The sequence below is a fragment of the Mustela erminea genome, chromosome 12, assembly GCF_009829155.1.
Source record: "Mustela erminea isolate mMusErm1 chromosome 12, mMusErm1.Pri, whole genome shotgun sequence".
Taxonomy (NCBI): Eukaryota; Metazoa; Chordata; class Mammalia; order Carnivora; family Mustelidae; genus Mustela; species Mustela erminea.
The window spans coordinates 38,380,334-38,403,183 of record NC_045625.1 but is presented as its reverse complement, the minus strand read 5'-3'; the positions used below and the strand labels follow the sequence as shown (position 1 = coordinate 38,403,183).

Here is a 22,850-nt window from a genome sequence, read left to right as displayed (position 1 = left end):
ACATCGTCAAAAGAAAATACTCGGCAAAGAAGACAACCTGTAGAGAAGCAGATCTTACTAACGATAAAGGGCTATGAATTAGATGGCCTTTCTGAATTGGAGAAGCAAAGATGTGCTTTGGAAAATTGCTAGAGCAGCCACAAGTACATCTTGGTAAGAGGCAATGATAGCATAACTAATGACTTTCCGGGAAGTGTGTATTTCCTCATGTCAAAGAATATTTTAAATGTAAAATTGAATTATTCTGCCAAATGCACTTACTACTGATAGTTTTAAGGGTGACTTCCTTTAATTAATTAAAAAGGTGCATTTTATGGGCAACCGGGAGGGCAGTTTAATCAGACTTGGATGATAATCCCAGAGCTACCCACTCCTATACAGAGCACTTCCTCTCCCTCACCCTCAATAAAACAAGTCTTGAGTAGCCTACCTGGCACCCAACACCTACCTCAAGGATTATTCAGGAAGGAATCTTTTACAGAAACCACATGAGACACCTAAGAGACTACCAGCAGGACATATCTCACCATGGAGATTTTCTAACTTCTGAACTTTATCAATTTGGAGTTCTAGAAATCCTAAATATTAGCCTAACTCCCTAAACAGGAACTTGTTAATCCATAGTCACTGTTACACCTTCAGCGTTTACTTCTGAATATTTGAAAGTATATAAGTATGAGAATTAGCACCTCTGACATTAGAGTTTTCAAGGTGCTCCACCTGCTGTGATCACCAAAAACACAAAAACAAACCCAAAACTCTGGTAGCTGGAGCAGTAACTGTTTTTCCTGTTTAAGAGATGAGGAAATTGTGACTCAGAGAGGTTCGTTAAGTGCCGAGATGTCTCAACAAGGAGGCTGGACTAGAACTGGCCTGACCCTCTGTTCTTGGCTCACGTGCTGTCTGTGCCACACTATGTGAGATGCCCACCAGTAGACCAAGGTGAATACAGTGCAAAGATTCCTGGCCTCCTGATCATTCCAGAGTTTCTTTTTCCTATGATATTCATTTGATGTTTCTTAAAATAATCAAAAATGTTATGTATTTCAGATCTAAGTTTAAAGCCTAGACACTTCCAAGTTACTGTTTTTTGAAATGGTCAATGGACTCGATTTGAGGATCGTGGTGATGTAACTGGCAAGTCCAGGCCCACATATTAGATGTAACACTTGGCACACTTATGCATGTGCATTTCCCCAGTGAGGTCAGCTGAAGAACCATGGGAATTCCTATTGATACTAAGTCAGTATTAGCTGTATAACAAAAATTTCAAAATTGTAATGACTTAAAAACAAACATTCATTTGCTTTCTTACAGACTTGAGAGTAGCGTCAGGGAGCTCTGCTTCAGGACACAGGTCAGGGTTCAGGTCAGCTCCACTCATCTTCCATTTCCCTTGGACCAACAGCTACCTGGGATCTGTTCTTCTAGAAACAATGAGAGCATGTAAGAGACAGAAGCAGAACCACAGAATGTCTTCAAAGCCTCTTTGCAGAACTGGACACTGCCACAAACCAATGGGATGGGGAAGGACACCCATACCCCTTGGTCATATGTTCTGCAAAGTCTCACGACAAAAGCTCTGGATGAGTGATGGTAATTCAGGCAGGGAGTGAAGAAATGGGGACATGAATCCAATCTTCCACACTACTTTATGTCTTATTTTGTAAAACAAGTTTGTAGAAATGATGAATATCAGGGCCAAAAAAGAAGCGGGCCCTTGGGACCATAGACATACTGACTTGAGTCCTGAGGTTACTTCTACTTCGGAAAAATGAGAATCAATTTTTAAGCCTGCAGAGCTCACTAGTGGCTGGGTAACGTACATACTATGATTGTGTCGTTTCCTCAATTAGAGTTACTTGTACTAAAATCTCTACTGTAACCTTAAGAAAAATTATACAGTCCAAATAATGATGAATTTCTAGCAAAACTGATTTGGAGGCACATCTAATGAAACTTAACATTCATATTAAAACAAAATCCTCTATGAAGTCTGAGCCTATGTGCAAACTGCTCTGCTGTCTATTCTAAAACAAAGGGCACACTCAGCACTGGGGGCTCAAAATTCATATCCATCAACTCATTTCCTTCTTGGAACAAATCACCACATCATCTACTCCCACAGGGCCATCACCTAGGAACAGACTGGCCCCCAGATCCACACACATATGCAAGGGAATTCAAACAAAAAAATGAAAGAAGGAGAGTCCTTGAATCCTCACTTCTTCCAATTAAATTGAAAATTTTCTGCTGCTTAAAAAATAAATCCCTACAAGAATCTAAAAATTGATAACTGATTTTTTAATTTCTAAATAATGAAGTGCGGGAACTTGATGTCTTGTATACTTCAGGATATTGATGCAAAAAATCATCCTTCCACATTGGGTACCAGAACTACTATAAATAGACAGGATGAGCCCACATCCTCTGAACTCCTATGATCCATGCCCATGTGTCTTGTATTAATCCTGCCTCTGAGAAGAAAACTTCTGTTACACTAGCATCATTGAGATATCATGCTGCCACATACAGTGTCTAACATTTGTTCCCCGAGAGTTATTCCTACAGCCATAGCCCTGGTACAGACCTCAATATCTACAGTCTGCATTAATGTAGCAGTTTCCCTCCTTCCTTTCCTCCTTCTCCGCCTCCTCTTCCTTCTCCAACCCCTCCTCCTCCTGCTCCACTACCTCCCTTCTCCTCCTCTGAGTCAGTCCTCCCACTGCCAGCTACTGCTGGGCCAATGGGTCCATGAGAGGCTTTGCAGCAACGCTCACCCTTTGGCGGCGGTGGAAGGGAGGGGGTACCACAGTGTAACCTGCGCTGCATCATAGTTTCCCCAGTGGCACAGTGACTCCAGGGCACTGGGCTGTGGTAAAAGAGCCTGTACAGCTTTCTTTCCCACATCCACTTCTTGTTCCTAGAATCACGATCATGCTTTCAGATACCTCAGTTCCAGACATTACCACGGATAATGGCTATGGGTGAAGCACTTAATCCAGAATTAGATCTGCTCACAAGGGCAAAATATTTAAAAAGCCAAAAATAATCCCCCAAGTTTTCACAGGCAGCTCACACAAGGCACAAATGGGAGGCAGATTAGAGGACGGCAGGTAAGAGTCCGTGCTTCCGAATCCAGTGACTTGGGTTCAAGCTCTGGCCCTGCCACCTTCTCCCTGTATGCTACTCGGGGAGTCACTAGAGCTCTTGGTCACCTATAAAATGAGGTATTGTTAGTTTGTATACGAGACCTTTCATCAGATTTAAGAGAGATCATTCCCCAAAAGTGCTTTTAAGCACTTTTTTGTGCTTAAAATGTATGCCATCGCATGGCACATAAATGCCGACAAAGGCTATTACTATGTTGTTGCTGTTGTATGCAAATTACCCACAGACCAATATTGATCAAATTCTCTTGTCTTTTCCTTCCAGAAGCAGACACATTGGGTTCAGAGTGGGTAAAAACAGTGCCTGGAACGCAGATCTCTGCCCACCATACAGCAGGTGGTCAGCAAATGATTGTGTAACAGGGACTCCTTCCTTCCGATGCAGTCATTTCTCAATTCTCCATACCCAAGAAGAGGGATAGAGATGTTAACAATCCAAAATGTTTTGGTAATCTAAAAATATTGCACATTTGGCTTATAGAAGAGTATTTCAAACAGTTCACAAAACTCGAGTCAGAGTGATTCTTTCACTCAACCGACAGATATTAACTAAGACTATGCCCTAGACCAGGCACTGTGTTGACCGTGTCTTCAATACAGGAGGGAAGAAGACCACTAATCTCTGCCCTTACAGAGCTTAAATTCTGCTGGTGGCAAGTAGACCACTTCATGGCTTTTGTGGGTCCTAGGCACTTTTGTGTGCCTCTTCCTCCATAAAAACAGATTAAGATTACATTTTATGACTATGTTCACATAAAGATAGATTATTAACATTATATATCAAAGCATTTCTTTGACCTCGAAATCCATTTCTTGTCTTTTGATTTGAAAAGAACTTAAAACATTGTTGTGGATCTCGAAGAGTATTTTTGGCCCTAAGTACTACACCTGATGGAGAAGGTAGTGACAGGGACAAGAGGACCTGGGAATAAACCATTCCAAGTGGGTTTCGGGTTGGTTTTGTTTGTTTGTCTGCTTGTTTTTGCTGAACAATTTGAAAGTAAGTGGCAGACACTAGGACATTTGACTTTAAAATACTTCAGCAGATTTCATCTACATAAGGACATTTTCCTATGTATCCACATCAATGTCATACCTCAGAAAATTAACATTAATTCATGAAACTACAGTCTTTTAGCCTATATTATAGTTTCTCAGTTCCACATCATATAATTTTTGTACTTTATAGTGATACTTCCTTCTATCTTCAACCAAAATTATATGACCAAATTAATCCATTCACATTATTTGCCACATGTACCTTTAGATGATATTTGTGTCAAAATTTACTCTCTCATTTTTAATGCTTAAAATGTTTCCTGGGGCTCCTGGGTGGCTCAGTGGGTTAAGCCTCTGCCTTCGGCTCAGGTCATGATCCCAGGGTCCTGGAATTGAGCCCCGCATCAGGCTCTCTGTTTGGCGGGGAGCCTGCTTCCCTCCCACCCCCGCCTTCTGCTCTGCCTACTTGTGATCTCTCTCTCTCTCTGTGTCAAATAAATAAATAAGAAATATTTTAAAATAAAAATTAAAAAAATAAAATGTTTCTTTTGCTGAACTGCTAGTGATGCTTTAATGAGACATAAAGTTCTCTATCCTATGTTCTTTCACTGTCATCCTTTGGTAATTTTTTTCTTTCTCCCAAAAAATCCTTAACCCATACTCATCTTCCAGAATGTTTTCATTCATCCAAATGCCTAGGCTGAAATATTAGAAAAGAGAGCTGTCATATTCCATTTGTTGGATGTCATTTTATAAAGTGCATAAGATAGTCACGGAAGTTAGCAGGCAGATCTAATCATACATCTTATCTCTACCACACTGTCTTATCTACAGCATATCCTTCAAAAATAGACAGGACATAAACTCAGAGCAAAACATCCATATAATGTGTGATGATCTCACAACCTGGCGAAGGCAAGTTAGGGGAATAGCTTAAGTTATCAGGAAAGAGACACAGGCTTAAAATATCAATCCTACACATCTACTTCCCCCCTCTAAGCCACAGTTCCAGCTGAAAATAAATACTGCTATATGATTAGATGAGATAATCAGTATAAAGCACTCAACATATAAACTCTACACAATGTCTCCCTCTCCCTTCCCTAAAGCTTCCTTAGTGTTCCACCAAGAGACCATCCTTAAGGTCTAATTCCCTCAAGGATAATTCCCACAAAGAGAGCTATGCCTCCCTAAACCTTCATTCCTTCCACAAAGAGACCAGCCTTGGAGTCTCACTGACAAGTAACAAAATACAGGTAACAAGAGATAATTACAGAGACAGATATTTGTTTTATTTGAAATATGTGAAACAAAACACTCAACATTTTCAGTAATGAAAAACATTTACTCAAGATTCCATTTGCTAAAGCAGGCATCTAATACTTCAATCATCCAGAACAATGAAGAAGGAGAGTTACAGTATGTAAATAAATGTCTTATCCTGACTAGTTCCATCTAATGTATATAATACAGCAACATCTAAAAGTACATGCTTCTGCTTCTGAGAAGAAGCAGTTCTCCTGCCATGTACAATGAAAAACTCTGGATATCATATATACAACAAACTCAAGAAGACTCCAAAAGGTAAAGAGAAGAAAGACCAATTAGGGACAACAGAATTTGAGGGAGAACATGGTCCTGAGCTCCCTGGGTTTTCTTTTTGCCTTCAATATCCCAAACTGAAGAAGTTGGCAAACCAGAAACATCCCCAAGTATAGTGAAATTTTTGTTAATTAAAAAAATAAGTAAGCCTGGTCTCTCAGCCAAAGGAACAGATCAGGAGCAAGATTAAGACTTTCAGATAATAACCACTCCATCACAGCCAAATACCAGGGGGAAGAAAATCGATGGCCCACCCCCAGTCACAGAAGCAAAGACTAGGTGGAGAGTTCATAATTCCACCCTTGGGAGCTGTAATGAGGGACCACAACACCCCAGCAGGGGAGTGTTACAGAAGACCAAGCAGGGAGCTGGGACTTTCACCCCTCCCGCCAACTAATGAGGCAACTGCCTCCATCATCATCCTTAACCATGAATTTCAACATCTGAAACTCAATCACAGTAACCTACCATATTAACAGACTACAGAAGAAAAAAAAAAAAAAACACTTATATCAGTGATGGAGAAAAGAAGTAATAAAATTCAATATCCATTAATGATGTTTAAAAAGAAAGAAAAAACTTTCAGGAAAGTAGGAACAGCGGGGTAGCTCCTCAACTTGAAAAAGAGCATCTTCAAGAAAATTTGCAGCTAACATTATACTTCACAGTGAATGACAGAATGTTTTCCTCCTAAGATTGAGAACACATCAAGGATGTCTGCTCTTACCACTCTTAACATTGTGCTGGAAGTTCTAGCCAGTGCACCAAGGCAAGAAAAAGAAGTAAAAGGCATGCAGATCAGAAATAAATAAATAAAAGTGTTTACAGATGACAAGATTATCTACATAGGACATGTAAAGGAATCCATGAGGGAAGAAAAAAAAGCACAGACAAGTAAATGAGTTCAGCAAGGTTACAAAATATAAGAAAAACATACAAAAATCAGGTATATGTCTATTTACCAGCAGTGAGTATGTAAACACCAAAATTAAAAATTCAATATCATCACCAATTGCTCAAAAAATGAAATACCTATATGTAAATCTTACAAACACATGATATAGATGTTAAAAATTATATAACACTAATGAAAGAAAAATCTAAATAAATGAAGAGAGGGGCAACCAGCTGACTCAGTCTGTGAAGCATGCAATTCTCGATCTTGGAGTTGTGGGTTCAAGCCCCATATTAGGTGTAGATATTACTTTAAAATAAAAATCTTAGATAGACAGACAGACAGACAGACTGTATTCATGGATTGGAAGACTAAGTATAGCAAAGATGTCCACTCTCCACAAATCAACATATAGTTATAATTCCTACCAAATTTCTACCAAAATCTCAGCAATATCTCTTAGAGACATAGACAAAATTATTCTAAAATTTATATAGAAAGACAAAGGAACTAGAAGATTAACACAATTTTGAAAAAGAAAAAGTGTGAAGAATCTGTTCACAGAATTTCAAGATTTATTATTTAGCTCCAGTAATGAAGACTGTGATATTACCAGAGGAATAAACACGCAGACCAATCAAACAAAACAAAGAACCCAGAAATAGATTCATATAAATATGCCCAACTGATTTTTGACAAAGGCATGACAGCAACTCAATGGACTAAAGACTGATTTTTCAATAAATGGTACTCAAGCAATAAACATTGATCAGCAAAAACAAGAAGAAGAAACATACAAAAATCAACTCAAAATGGATCACAGACTTAGATGCAAACTGTAAAACTTATAAAATATTCATAAAAAAAAAAAGGAGAAAATCTTTGGAAGTAGGTCTAGGCAACGAGTGCTCAGACTTAACTCAGAAAATACAATCCATAAAAGGAAACTTGATAAATTGGGTTTCACCAACATTAAAAAACTTTGGTTCCATGAAAGACCCTATGAAGAGAATGAAAAGACAAGTGACAAACCGGGAGGAAATATTTGCAAACCACTTATCTGACAAAGGACAAATATATTATGAACTCTCCAATTTCAACAGGAAAACAGTCCAGTTTAGAAAACGGACAAAATATGCAAACAGACATAGAAGACATGCAGATGGCAGATCAGCCCATGAAAAGATGTTCCTTTATCATTAGTCATTAGGGAGATGAAACTAAAACCATGATGAATTTTCACTACCTATCTATCATAATAGTGAAAATGAAAAAAAAAGTTACAATATTAAATATAAGTGAGGAAGTAGGGAAGCTGAATCACTCCAGCATTGCTAGTATGCACGTAAAATTGTAAAGCCTCTCTGCAAAACAGTTTGGCAGTTATTTAAAAAACATTTTTTTATGTTTTTATTTTTTTAAAAATTTAAATTTTCAAATGCAGCAGCAACAGCACTCTTCTCCCAGGGAAAGGAAGACTAATGCTCACACCCACAAAACAGGTACACGAATGCTGACCGCAGCTTTGTTTGTACCAGCAAGTACTGGAAACAGCCCAGACGTCCTTTAAGGGGTGAGTGGTAAAAACAAACTGGCTTCTCCAGATCACGGAATACTATACAAAAAAAAAGGAAGCAACTATTTATAAATACAACAAACTGAATGAATCACAGAGAACTGTGTTGAGCTGGGGAGGGGCAGAACCCCCAAACATGGCATACTGTGTGATTCCATTTATGTAACAGTCTCAACGAGCCAAAATCATAGCAATGGAGAACAGCTTAGTGGTTGCCGGAAGTTAAGGAAGGAGCTGCTGTGGAAGGGAAATATGTATGGCTAAAAGGGGGCAATGTGGGGGATTCCTTGTGATAATCATGGAAATGTTCTGTATCTTGACTGTATTCAATGTCCATAGCCTGGTTAAGATACTGTCCTATAGTTTTGGGGGAAAGGTTTACGAGCTCTCTCTATATTACATCTTACGAATGCATGGCAATCTACAACTATCTCAAATTAAGAAGTTTCAATCCACATGCACACTACATACATAGTTTGCCAAGAAGCCATGCCTCTCTATCCTGATAACTCAGATGCTCATTTAGACTGTGACCCTGAGCAGGGGCTCTGGACTTTGCACCCAGGCTGCGATGCCAAAATTCATAAGCTTTCTAGATGACAAACATTGCTTTAAACTAATGCTACTGGAAATACAGTGAGTCTTGATTATCTGTAAAGCTCATTAAAAAGTACTTGTCAGATGATCTGACTATGTGGGTGGCTGTTCTGATTTGATGCCATGCTTTGCTATGAGCTCCTGAACCAAATCAATTTCTCAATAGTTTATTCCTGCATCAGCTACCATCCTAGCCCCAACCAATGGCTGTCAACCAGAGCTGAACATGAGAATTACCCAAAGAGTAACTGATTAGGGCTGGAAGTCCAGCCTCATTCAGAAGCTCACCAGGAGATCCACATACAACCAGAGTTGAGAACCATGGGTCCAAAACATCAGCAAAAACCCACCTTCACATTTGGAAGAAAAGGATTTTTAAAAATTACAGCCAATATTCATTGCTGAGAACAGAATAAAATAATTTCCAAACTTCTGAAGGGCAATTTGACATCTCTTTGGAAAAATTCCCTTCCAGGGAGACACCAATGACCTGGAGTGAGCCAGAGGGAGGACTCAGACATGTTCTCCAGGCCTCGCCAGTCTCGGGGAGGTACTAAGTTAGAAGCCTGACCCTCAGGCAGCAGGTGTGGAATTAGGAATGGGTCTCTTTCAGGGAAAGACTGAGAGATGAGCATTTTGGTCGGCTTCTTCTACACTGAGCCCTAGGGAGATAGCCACAGTGAGTCCTGTCCTCCTGAGCCCATTAAGAACTGTTTCTTTGTTAGTTATACTCTTGCGATCTCAAGGACACCAAGCCCCACTGGCTTTCTGAGTTGGGTATTTGGGGGACTCACTCTTAGGTGGAAGTCTTAAAAGTTGGGATATTGGGTCCAACCTCTTCACTCTTAGTGAATAGTTTCCCTATTGTATGTCACAGTGCTAGGGGTGGGGTTTACAGTGAATGCATATCTCAGCCTTTCCTATTCTTTTCAGCATGGTGTTTTTGGTTTGGGGTTTTTTGTTTTTTGTTTTTTTGTTTTGTTTTGTTTTTTTACCCCATTTGTACTTATTGCTCAGTTATTTTCTGGGTTTCTGCTAGAAGGAATTGTTCCATGTATAACCACTGATTCAGTGTGCCAGTTGGGGGAGGGGTGAGCTCAGGAGCCTCCCGTGTTGCTATCTTGGATTAGATGTCTCCCCTTTGCATTTCTTAAAATTAGTAGTGCGGATCTCTGCCTAAAGAGGGTGGTCTTTAGCCAGCTCTCAGAATCTTTCTTTATTAATTCTTTGAGCTGAATGTGAATCTATAATTATCTCAAAAAATTTTCAATTAAAAAAATGCATGGCTAATAAAAGTTCATTCATCAAAATTGATCACCCTAACAGAATCATATACACCAACTATATGATGAAATGTATGCTACAGCTCTTACCTAGTTCACTTCACCTAAACTTATTCTGCAGTGTATTTTATATTTGAGCCATTCATTTATGTGAAACTTTATTTATCTCTCCAGCTATTAATTTCTGGTGCTTTTCCAGAAAGCCACTGTCTATTGCCAGTGGCACTTGCATCTCTGTTACTATCATTTCATCACAAAAGAATTTAAAAATTTGCAATAAAATATTTCCCAACAAGGAAAAAAGTGACTATAACTTATTAGGAATAGACATGAAAATTCTTGCCCAGGATATACAGTCATTCATTTTAACAGTGCCAACCAAGCACTAGCGGAGGAACTGAAGATACAGTAGTAAATTAAAGCCCCTGCCTTCATGGAGGTCACAGTCAAACAGGTTAGAAAGATAAAGAGATAAATCAGGATGTAATATAATACTATGTAATACTACTAAATACCATAAAGCATACTGCATCCGAGTAATTACTGATAGAGAATGATGACAACACTAATACAGATTGGGTGGTGGTCCTATACAGCTAGTCGGAAGCAATGATATAGGAGCAGAGATCTGTATATTACATCGGAGACAACATACAGTATGTAGCTCATAAGCACTAAGACAAAACCAATGCTGGCTCTTCTGAGACCCATGCTTATTTTTGATTCCCAGAAGAATTAATAGAGAAATGGGAGCACAGCCAAACTTCTTTATCTTTCAACCCAAAGGCTATGGCGTTTGGTTACAAAATTAAAAGGCACCAAACACTTAATACCCTATTCTTTCATTCTCCTTTCTTTTGATATTTTTTAAAACCTTGTCTAGTTCTAAAAGAAAAAAAAAAAAAACCAAACACCATTTTAATGAACACTGCAATTAAGAGATTCAGCCCTTGGAAACGAACACCCTTTGAGCTTCTGTGATGTTGACCTTTTCCTGATTTGAGGTCAATAAAGTTATGGTGGTTGTGTCTCCCAGGGAAAATCCCTGCATGTAAAATCATTTGACTCACTCTGACTTCCCCAAATCCTCCTCAGAAGCTCAATCTGGAGATCAGAGCCGGCTACTCCTTTTCAATTAACTCTCTTTCAGACTTGATCACTGTCCTTGTCTTCATTTATGTCAAATAGTGCTCCCTGTGGAGACAGGCAGCTGGTTATTCTGAGCTCACTCAGATAACCCTTATTAAAATAACCACCTCCCTTGCGCAAATCCATCTATCACCTTCACCTTGACAGGCTCCTGTCAGCCTCGTGCCATTTCTGGATAGGTCCCCACTCCACCCACCTGGAAACACTGCACCAGTAGCTTCAGGATGTTGTTTGCAAGGTGCAGACTGCATGGAGAGATTCTGACCCATTTGCTTCTTTGAAGGTTTCATTCAATTCAGGAAATGTTAATTGAACAAATATTATAGCTTCTGGAAAAATAGGAATGAGATCCTAGAATCCTATGTTAAGTGAGAATAAAGGCTTTGCCTCCAAGGCTTCCTTGGAGACAATAGGGAATGCCCTGGGTCTGTTTGTTATCTAGTCCAATAAATGCCAGATGGATATTTTTGTGCGACAAATACCATAGCAAGCAACATGGGGGAGGGAGATAAGAGTTTATGAGACCTAATAAACTCCAGGTTTGGCATGGACAACTATGTAGGAAGACAGGAATTTAAACTTTCTGTTCAATATTTAAAATTCTGAGAAACAAACTGAGGGTTTTGGAGGGGAGGGGGGCCGAGGAGTTGGGTGAGTCTGGTGGTGGGTGTTACGGAGGGCACGTATTGCATGGAGCACTGGGTGTGGTGCATAAAAAATGAATGCTAGAACACTGAAAAGAAATAAAATAAAATGAAATTTTAAAAAAATCATCTAAAATGAAAGAAGAGGAGCCAGTCACAGCAGCTCCAGAAACCTTCCTCAGCCATTCCTATCTGCTTCTTCCTTGACGGGATACTCCCTAAGCTTCTGCTAGAATGTGTATAAACCACTCTTGACTTTAGAAGTGACCTGTCTTGGCCTCTAAATTCAAAGTCACACTAGGATTGAAGAGTGAATGGGGCCAAGCAAAAAGCTCCCTGATGTAATTTGTGTGAAGATTACTCCTGAGAGCTCTGTTGGTTTCTATAAATGTAAGGCCTGACGAGATGTGGCAAGATAGTGGGCCTGTCGTGGGCAATGAGGAGCTAGTGAACCAGGAAAAATGACAGTTTCTTATTTTCCTTTTGTTACTCATAGAAATAAATAGGGACTCTTCTCATATATGTAGACTTCGACAGCATAATGAGTCTTAAGGGTGGATGGGTAGATCCCATGGTACAGACTCATGCACCTTTGCAAAGTCCCTGTAGGGCCCCAGCCCTGGGGTTGTAGGGTCCCCCAATAATGGGTCCGTGATTAAAGTAGCGAGACTGATACAAAGCGAAGGTCAAGCAAAGCTTTATTTCGCGCCAAGCATCGAGAATCAAACCGACTGGTCAGGGCTGTCTCTTACAAAGAGGCGACCTCTCCCTGCCTTACAGACTAGCTTTTAAGGGCAAAGGCCATGTGGTTGGGCCTGGCCACACACAGGTGACCAATGAGATTGTAACACAGAGCAAGCTTCACAGACCTCCTAGGTCACACATAAGTGACCAGCTGAATTACAATTCACCCCATAGTAACTATTTGAACTAGCCTACCACCTTGGTCAGAATTGGCGCCCAAAGGGCACCCAAAGGGCAGGTCCCATACTCCTTGGTAGCTAGGGAGATAGTATGCGCGCTTTACTGATTAGATGTCTCCATCTGACCTGACCCACCTTTGTATTTGGGCTTTGTTACCTGGGACTGGTTTCCCAGACTTGCTTTTAAGTAAGTTCCCCTGGGGGGGCAGGGTCAATTTAAGTTTTACTGCATAAACAACAAAATGGCTGTTCAACCGGGGTGGGGCCGTTCTGGCTGAATAGGCCTTTACAGGGTCACATACAGCTTCACCCCCTAAGTAGACAGAGAATTAAAATCAAGGACTATGAGTAAGAGACAAATAATAAGAAGTGTTTAAAAAAAAGGGGGGGGGACAAAAACAAAAGCAAAACAAAAAGGGGGGGGGGAGTACTGTGCTACTAGATGATTCTCTGATTCTCTAAGAGCTTATAAACCAAAACCCTGAGAGACAGCATCCTCCCAGGGAATTCTGGATAAGGAAGGTTGTTGCTAGAGCTGTCACTGCTGCTACCATGACTATAATCACCAGCCAGCATGCTGGGGGAATTTAAGACTTAGGAAGAGCTACAGATTCCCTGATGTAAGAAGGGAAATATCTACAAGTTTGGATTTAATAAGGGAGTCACGCCAACTGCTACAACCCTGCCCTGCTGGGGAATGTCGCCCTACAGAATCCTACTTCGGGAACTTGGAAAGACTATGAAATTTGGTTACCAAGTCAGTAGAAATTCCAGCATCTGCTCATTTTCTAAATAAGGTTCCTTCCCAAGCAACTGCGACTAAAGAGTCTGTAGACAGAGTTCCCAGGCTGTGGTAGTGGTGGTGTCTGCTTGATTTTCTCCAATCCATCATCCATAACCTCACCTCCTATGGAATCGCTCTGTTGCTTAAATGTACTTTTGTCATCTTGCTTTGATAATCACTCAATGGTTTCCACTGCAATAAACAGCAAGTTCAACATCTTCAATGTGGCTTATGAAGCCTAAATAATTTCTCTTTCCAGCTTCTTCTCTCATCATTGTCAATATTGACAGGAGGTATCCTGTGCATGAGTGGCACATTTTCCCATGAATGAGCTGTGTTTTCTCACCTCAGATTATTCCTTCTGCCTGGTCTCCCCACCTTTCACTAAATTAACTCTTTTCCATTCTTCAAATTGCAATTTAGATTTTACCTTCTCTGGAACACCTTCCCTAGCCCTTACATTACACTGCAAATCTCTCCAATGTGCTCCCACAGAATCTCATCCTTATTCCATAAATGGTACCTACCACACTGTGTTATTGTTACTAGTTATCCATACTCCCTCACCAATCTGCAAATTTCTTGTGGGAAGATAGGCACCTTGTTTATCTTGACATTCACTGATCAAAATAGGGTCTCTTGAATAAAGGAACGTATGAAAACACCATTGTCACCAGGAGGCAAGAGATCTGCACTCAAGTCAAAACCTCACTATTTAACTTTGATTGTAAGGAAACCACAAACTTCCCGGAGAGAATACAGAAGTAGAAATGTGATCCTGTCTGCATAAACCAGGTGGTTGGATGGGACAATGCCTTTACGGTCCTGTCAACAATACAATCAATAGCGTCATATGCAAGATTGCAATGTACACTGGGTTGTTCTAAAATACATCCAAGACAAGAATCCCTGGGTCGTCAGAAGAAGAGGAAATATGAACAGTTTCTATAAATGCCCAGATTCAAAAACAAAAAACAAAAAACTCTCTGTTCTATCACAGGAAGGAGGGAATTAACTGAAAGGTCCAGTACAGAAACATGAATACTTGGCCAGATTATGCCCTAGTTCAGCTCTCTAAAATTCAAGTGTCATTAAAAGCTAGCCTTAATTAGGCAGGACTCTAACCTATATTGATTGGTATTTATTTATTAATTTTTAGCATTGCTTCCAGTATTCATTCTAGCTGTTAATTGGGCCCCTTTCCTTAAGTGAAAAATGTTCATATGTGCAGAATTTGAGCATTTCCCAGCACGGACTTCCATTTCGCCCCCATCATGTTCAGGCAAGGGCAGGATCCTCTCTGCTCTAGCAGAGCCCTGACTGTGTTCTAGCCGGCATGCAAATGCAGACTGTGATCCATCATGTTTTATTTAATAGAGTCGCTGAGAGAAAGGAAAAAGGAAATTGTTGTGAATTAAATGTCCTTGTCGTTTCAGGCAAGGAGATAAAAGTTCTGATTGATTGCTGAGATGGCTGAAAATGGAAGTATTAACGCAAAACAATGATTTTGTTATGTTTCTATTCTCTGGAGTGTTGCAAATGGCAAAGAACATTTTATTCTGGAAACAGATTAAGAGAGACTTTCTCCCTTGCCAGAACACACATATTTGGTGAAATCAGGAAGCTGAAGGTGAAGAACCAGGGAACAGGGCCAGGGGATCTCCATCCCAATCCTGGCCCTGCTATGTTCCCTTGGTGGCCTTGGACAAGTCTTTTATTGCCCTAACCTCAAACTTCTTAGCTTTGATGATCTGACGAGGTATGAGATCTAACATCTCTTCACTGCGTCTACTGCCATACAACTCTTTCTCCTTCTAAATCAATCCAACCAATAGGTCTGAAGTAGCTGTCCTCCACTGCCACTGACCTGTGCTGCCCACTAGAACCTTAACTAGAATTATCAGCAGATTCCTCCAACTTCTGTCATTTCTTTCCAACAATATATAAAGAAGCAATTCTACTAAGACTCTGATTGCAACAAATGATCCCATTCAATAGACTAAACTTGACAATTTACCCAAGTTGACCTAAGCACAATGCCACACACAATGAACTACATCTAATAAGCAGACCGTTGTTGGTGTTAGCTTCTACCTCCCTCCTCACTTAAAAAATGGGGGAAATTCTTAGTTGAGCCAGATAATGAAAATATCTCTGTCATGATCTGGTCCAGATCCTGCTTTTTTTTCTCCCCTTCCTGAATCTGCAACTTTCCTGGATTCTATGAATCTCTGAGTTTATACTGTTCCATTTGCCATAGTTGCAGACAGAGGCATTGACCCTTTGATGCTTCCAGGCATTTAAAGTCCTCAGAGAAAATTCCCAGTACTTAGCTACAAATAAATGGTCAAGGTTCAGAGTTTAAGTTGAATGTATTTAAATACTACACTTCTTTCTCTTCCTCAGAGACTACTTAATATTCAGATGGGGCATTGCTGAAGACTTACAGAGGTTTGATTTTCCCTTCTGCAGAGCACCCAAGATGGGTGCCTCAGAAATGGCTCCCAGTCATCTCCCTCTGTAGTTCCTGCTCTGAGGGGTGTGTGTGTGTGTGTGTGTGTGTGTGTGTGTGTGTGTGTGTGTGACAGACAGAGACAGAGATCCAAAGAAAGAGACAAAGAGACCAAGATGTGGGGTGCCTGGGTGGCTCAGCGGGTTAAGCCTCTGCCTTCAGCTCAGGTCATGATCCCAGGGTCCTGGGATCGAGCCCCACATTGGGCTCTCTGCTCAGCAGCGAGCCTGCTTCCCCCTCTCTCTCTGCCCACTGCTCTGCCTACTTGTGATCTCTGTCTGTCAAATAAATAAATAAAATCGTTTTTTAAAAAAAAGACCGAGATGTAAGCACAGAGAAAGCTATTAAGAAACAACTATTAGATTCTGTAGCTCAAAACAGAGTATGTATTATCTCAGACTGTGTGACATTATCTACTGCACCAGAACTCAACTTCAGTATGATCCCAAATTTTTAAATATAAATTAGGTATTGGTCTTCAAACAAAAACCAGACCCCTTTCAGAACTCACTCCAACAAAGACAGGAGCTTTTAAAGTGTTCCTGAAATGTTCTTTTAGTTTCCATGGGCTCAGGTTCTTTTTTGTTAAATATCTGATTCTTAAAACACTAGCACAGTTAGCAAAGATCTTTCTGTCCAGATGACAAGATACACGGACTCGACTATGGCTTTTGCTCAGAACAATTACTTCATAGTTTATATGATGTAATATCCAAACTTAACACCAGGCCCCCAGCGAGCCCTGGTTTTCTCCACTGCTTCGATGGTTTTACTTTACTCAAAAGTTGTTTCTGAAGTCGAATTTCCGAATGATGAAATCTGGTGTTATGGGTGAAACTGATGAAGCTGGATCTTTCCACTTGGTGACATGACTTTCAGATACTAAGCAATCCGATCATTCTCTCAGGCCACCAGGGCAGAGCCGCACACACGGTGTGACTAATTCCCTCGCAGAGTAAATTAACAAATGTAACTCAAATGAACTTAACTTCTTAGAATATAGAGTTAATGAGCCTGAAACGTGTGAGATTAGTTTAGGCAAGTGAGCTCGGGCAGGCTCCAAAGCAACACACTGCATCCCAAACATGAGGGAATCTAGGTCGTTCGTCAGGAGGAGGAGCGGGAGCGAGAGAATCAACGGGTCAGTACACGCCCCTCATCCTTGGAGGGAAGGCAGCTAAAAACAGACAGGCCGAGTTTCAAAAGATAGCACAGCTAGATGCTTTATGCAAATGGGTGAAGCATTTCCAGATGTACTGAGTCTGGAGGACGGTATGGGTTTACATTAGTAAATTTCTATTTGTATCTAATTATAGTCTTCATGTGAGACTCTTCTGTAGTTAGCCTTCAATACTCTCACCGTTTCATAATTCAGTCTGAAAGGACATGGTTACGTCCTACTATTTTTAAAATATTTAAAAGGGGAAATAAAGATAAAAACATAATTCTGAAGAAAATGTAATCCTACTTAAATCCTCAGAATAAACTTCTAAATCTTGGGCCAGTCTCTCAAGTCAGACTACCTGCTGAAAGACAACTGACTTTCATGATCCTGAAGCCAGACGTTACTGCTTTGACTTGGGTGAATCATGTAACCTTTGTGCTTCAGTTCCTTGCACTGAAAACTTGAAATAAAAATAGTACCGACTTCATAGAGTCAGTTTTACTGTGTGCCTGGTACTTGATGCATTTATTTTTATTGTTTCAAAATACGTGTATTCTCAAAATGGAATGAAGTTGGATTTCTTCTTTATGCCATACGGAAAAATAATGATGATGATTAAAGGATTTAAATAATAATGAAGACAAAAAAAAAATCCCTCACAAAGTATACAAAGTTTCGTTTATAGAAGACTGAGTCCTAGAAATCTACAGCACAGCATAGGGCCTGAAGTTAACAATTTAATTGCTGTAGGGTGCCTGGGTGGCTCAGTGAGTTAAGTGTCCAACTCAACTCAGCTCAGGTCTTGATTTGGGGATCGTAAGTTCAAGCCCTGTGCTGGCTCCATGCTGAGTGTGGAGCCTAAAAAAAAAAATATTGCTACCAGGGTAGATCTTACATTGTGCTCTTATGATCAAAAAAATTAATAAAAATAATAAATAAAGGGTATGAGGAAACTTCTGGAGGGGATTTATATATTTGCGGTATAGACTGTGGTCGACATTTCACATCTGCATACTTATCTCCAAACTCATTGTGTTTTATACATTAAATATGTACAGTTTCCTGTGTGTCATTACACCTCAATAAAGTGGCTTAAGAAATAAAGGAAGAAATCACAGAAAAATATAGTTTGCAATCTTGAGGTGAAAATGTTTATCTAAGCCAGACAACAAAGGTAGGAATCACAGCAGAAAAAATGAACAGGTTTATATTTACAAAGATTTAAATTTGCCATAAGGAAAAACAAATGACAATTCTCTTTTTAAATACTTGACAAGATACAAAAAGGTAGGTACTTTACCTGTATGTAATATATACATATATATACACAAATATATATACATATATATTTTTTTTTTTTTATTTACAGAAACTAAGAAAAAAGAGTTTCCAATGTAGAAAAAAATATAGGCAGAGTACATGAACCGGTTACTCACAAAAGAAGTAATACACGTTTCTTTTTTAAATGCCTACCTCACTCATAATCAAAGTCATGAATATTAAAACAGCACTGAGATTAGTACTAACTGCTGTCAATGGAGAAACGTGAATCTGCTCTGCACGATGGGAAACTGGATTTAAGAACAAGGATATGAAACAGAAAGTACGGAGAATGGGATCACAGGGGAGAAAGAAAAGGAATCAGGGAGAAAAGTCTGGTACACTTACACCGCAGGTAGCCTAGACGGCCTTTGGATCTTAGCATGAAATGAACCTGGGTCTGACTCTTTTCTCTGATGATCACTGTTACATAGTCTTGGCAAGTTCCTGGCTTTCCTGATTCTTAGCTTCTTCATCTATAATGTAAACTACAGTGATGAGACTGAGCAAAAACAATACACTTGTTTGGTCAACGCCATCCCACCTGCACCTAGCTTCCGGGTTCAGAAAAACCATTTTTACTGACTAATGCAATCTTCCCCGCTGCTGCTGGTCAGGAAGGAACTATCCAGTCCCAGAAGCGCAGACCAGGCCTCCTTCATCCTCATGCCCCATCGATAAAACTGTCCACAAGACAGAAACAGACTCCTTCTGAGGTTAAAAGCAAAACGGACATGAGGAGATTTTCAGGTGTTAGCCTGAGCTGTCTGCTCGAGCTCACGGGAACAGTCGCTTCTTGACCAGTGAGGGAAGCAGACGCAGTCAATTCTGCTAATCACTTTTTACCTAGGGAGCACAGTATGGATTATATCCACCTTTGGTCTCTGGTTATTTTATGTAGTTTGCTTTGGGGTGGGGGCTTTGTGTTTGATTTTTTCTTTTTTTTAATTTGATCACCTTTTCTGTATCTTCTTTACATTTATGAAGAGTAAAGGAACAGTCCCTCCTGCTGTGATAGCCTGCAGAAAAACTCTTCACTCTTCCAGAGATGGAAAGAACATCGTGACACTAGGTAAATCATAAATGGGTTCCTCAAGACAAATGAAATGTTTCATGGGAATAAGAGGCAAAAAATATCATAGGAAAGAGAGAAGGAGGGAGGGGAGAAAGCAAGAGAGAAAGGGAGGAAGAAAAGAGAGAAAAAGAACCCAAAAGAGAAAGAGCCCCTGGAGTTGCCAGAGGGCAGGGGTTTCTCCGTCAAAGACTGCCACCTGGTGGCAGTCTCATAACCTGCTCTTGGCCTCCTCTGGTCCTGGAAGGCGGCCAGAGCCATCAGAAGCCGCTGACCTGCAAGGCTTCAAAGCTAAATGAAAAGCAGATGAATAAATGTCGGTGCATCAGTAGATACTAAATCTTGACAACACAGAGGCCTTATTTAATTTGATCCCTGTGCATCAGAGACTTTAAACGGCCATTAGTCAGGCACGCTGCCACTCTCTCCTCCGTTGTAGAAGGCTAGTGCTGTTTATGGGGCATAAACCAACTATATTTCATGTAAGCAAGTAAAAGGAAACAAAATCTCTTATGACAAAATAAAGAATAAATATAAACACTATTGCTTTATCCGGCATAATCCTTCCTGGACCTCTTTCCACCCATTTTAGATAGGTTTCTCAAAAAAAAAAAAAAAAAAAAAAAAGATAAGTATTTGAAATATTTGAATAAATGAAAGGACTGCTAACATCTTTTCAATGATCAAAGTGGCTTGACTAGAGGTTAATTCTATCTAGTAAAGAGACAATAATGTTGCAAGAAAGAAAAAAAATAGGTTCATACTTAATGTTTTCTCTCTGTTCTATCAAACAGAAGGGAAATCAGATGTATAAAGAATTTATCCTTTACTCCGTGCTTCCACACTACTCCACTGACTTAAACAAGGATTACTATACTATATGACAAAAACCTACTTAAATTCCAAAAGCAACTTTGTATTTCTAAGCCTTTGTATTACCTTTTTATGTGGTAGGGAAATAAAAGCAAATAAGATTTGGCTTTTATTTTTTACTCCTGCCCAGAAAAAAAAAAATCTTAGCAGCTCTCATAGTCTCTTTAATCACAGTTTCTACCTCTAGGCTCCAAATTCAATTCTCATTTACAGATTTCTAAGGCTTGCATAATTTTTAAGGCACAACACTATATATTTCTGTCCTGTGAGTTGAATACTCTGAATTCAGCTGTTTTTTGGCACACAGATTTAATGACCATCCAGATTCTTGCAAAGAGAACAGGTAAACAGATCCAGGAGGATACTTTCTCTGTTATGCTAACGTTATGGAAAAGTTCACGGAATAAAATTAGAACATATGACCTACTAAAATAAAAAGCAAAAACTAATGGTAAGATATTCATTTCAGTACCCAATCTAAAAATCTTGACAAGAAACAAATAAAATCTTCAGTGTGTATATGGTCTTTATCATTCATTTCGATGATTCACTTACATTTTTACAAAAAAGGCAAAATTTATTGAGCAGATAATAAAGAATTTCTGAGAATCAGAAAAATAACCAAGAGAGTAAAATTTCACGGTACCCAATGGTATGGAGTTTCAAAGAAGAATGTAAATGCAACTAAGAAGTTCAGTAAAAGAGCTTTGACAAATGCCCATTAGGTACGGCAACGAAGGAGTTACTGGACCTTCGGGAGGGGAGTCTCAGTAGAGTGGGGAGGGCCGAAGCCAGGACACAGTGCATCGGAGAAGAAGCTGGAATAGTAGAAGTAGAGATAGCAGTACTACTCATTCAAAACACGTGGATAAAATAGAAAGAAAGAAGAAATGGGGGAGGAGAAGGAAAATCAGGGGTCCAATGAACACTTAGGACAAAAGCACATCCAGAGTTTAAAATTAAGCTACTCCATGGTATTGCTGGCTCAGCATCCATTTTGTTTGGCCAAGTGGCCTTGGGGGCTTTACACTGATGCTAGCCCCTCATGCAAGTCCACGGGGTCACAAGCAAAAGTGAGCTCAAGATACGACTTTCCCAGTATCCCTGGTGTTCAGCAGTTTCCCCTGCCTCCCAAGGCCTGTAATCCCTTTGTGTCCTTTAGATAAGACCCCTAAAAGACTTACAAAACCCCCTCTCTTATGCTTCGAATTGACCAACACATCACCCACAGGCCCTAACAAAAGCACACGCCCCGGGTCCTGCCTTTCTCTGTGTGTGCCCTCTGCCTTCAGCTCCTGTATGGCCCTTCGAGGCATGGAGAGCTCGCCATGGCTAATGATAATGTGTTTAGGCGCAGGGGACAGAAGCAGCCCATCTGGTGGTTTCAACGATATAGAAAAGGAAGGCAGCTACTGAAACCAAGGAAAATACGAGGACTGGCTGGAGATGTAGCCTAATCAAAATAGCAAAGAATTATGGGTGCCTGGGTGGCTCAGTGGGTTAAGCTGCTGCCTTCGGCTCAGGTCATGATCTCAGGGTCCTGGGATCGAGTCCCGCATCGGGCTCTCTGCTCAGCAGGGAGCCTGCTTCCTCCTCTCTCTCTCTGCCTACTTGTGATCTCTCTCTCTGTCGAATAAATAAATAAAATCTTTAAAAAAAAAATAGCAAAGAATTGGAAGGGGAAAAGATACTGACCAAGGGTGGTCCCCTGCCCGTAAAAGAAAGGAAGGCAAATGGTCCCATGGATCCCAAATTGGGTATTTGTAGGAGAAAAAAATTTGAGTACTTTATTTTCAGTACCCGTGATCCCCAGTAATTACTCACAGAGTAAGGTGTTGGAAACTAGTTCTTTATGGCCGATCTTTAAGTTCAAGTCCACATACCACCTGCCCCAGAATGTGAACAACCAACTATCATCATGAATTTGCATCTGATGCTATGCCTCATCCCATCTCCATCATTATTATCCTTCTGTTCTAAGAAAAAACAACCAACAGAAAGACATGCAGGGCAATTTTTTCTTCCTTTCTTCCCCAAAATGTTTAAAAACTCCTTCTGTCCCTAATTTGTCATTTGCAGTTGCCCTGACTCCTTTTAAATTTCTAAAATAATACACTGTCTTTACAATATTAGCATATTCCATATACTAAGATTATTTCATCCATATTTGCATATTTGATTATCCCACAGGGGACAGATAGCTGAAGGATGGGGATTTTTAAGTGGCAAAGATCACTTAGATACAACTCCAAAATTATGAACCATAAAAGACAAAATTGACAAATG

At 40.0% G+C, this 22,850-nt stretch overlaps 1 long non-coding RNA gene across 1 annotated transcript in view; it reads right to left on the bottom strand.

Moving 5' to 3' along the window:
- Window positions 1–1,326: 1,326 nt before the first annotated feature.
- The window catches only part of LOC116570919, a 39,790-nt gene continuing 18,266 nt past the window's right edge, over window positions 1,327–22,850 (bottom strand). The window contains exon 3 of the long non-coding RNA XR_004277598.1: window positions 1,327–1,427. This is a non-coding gene — a long non-coding RNA (uncharacterized LOC116570919). The remainder of the gene's footprint in view (window positions 1,428–22,850) is intronic.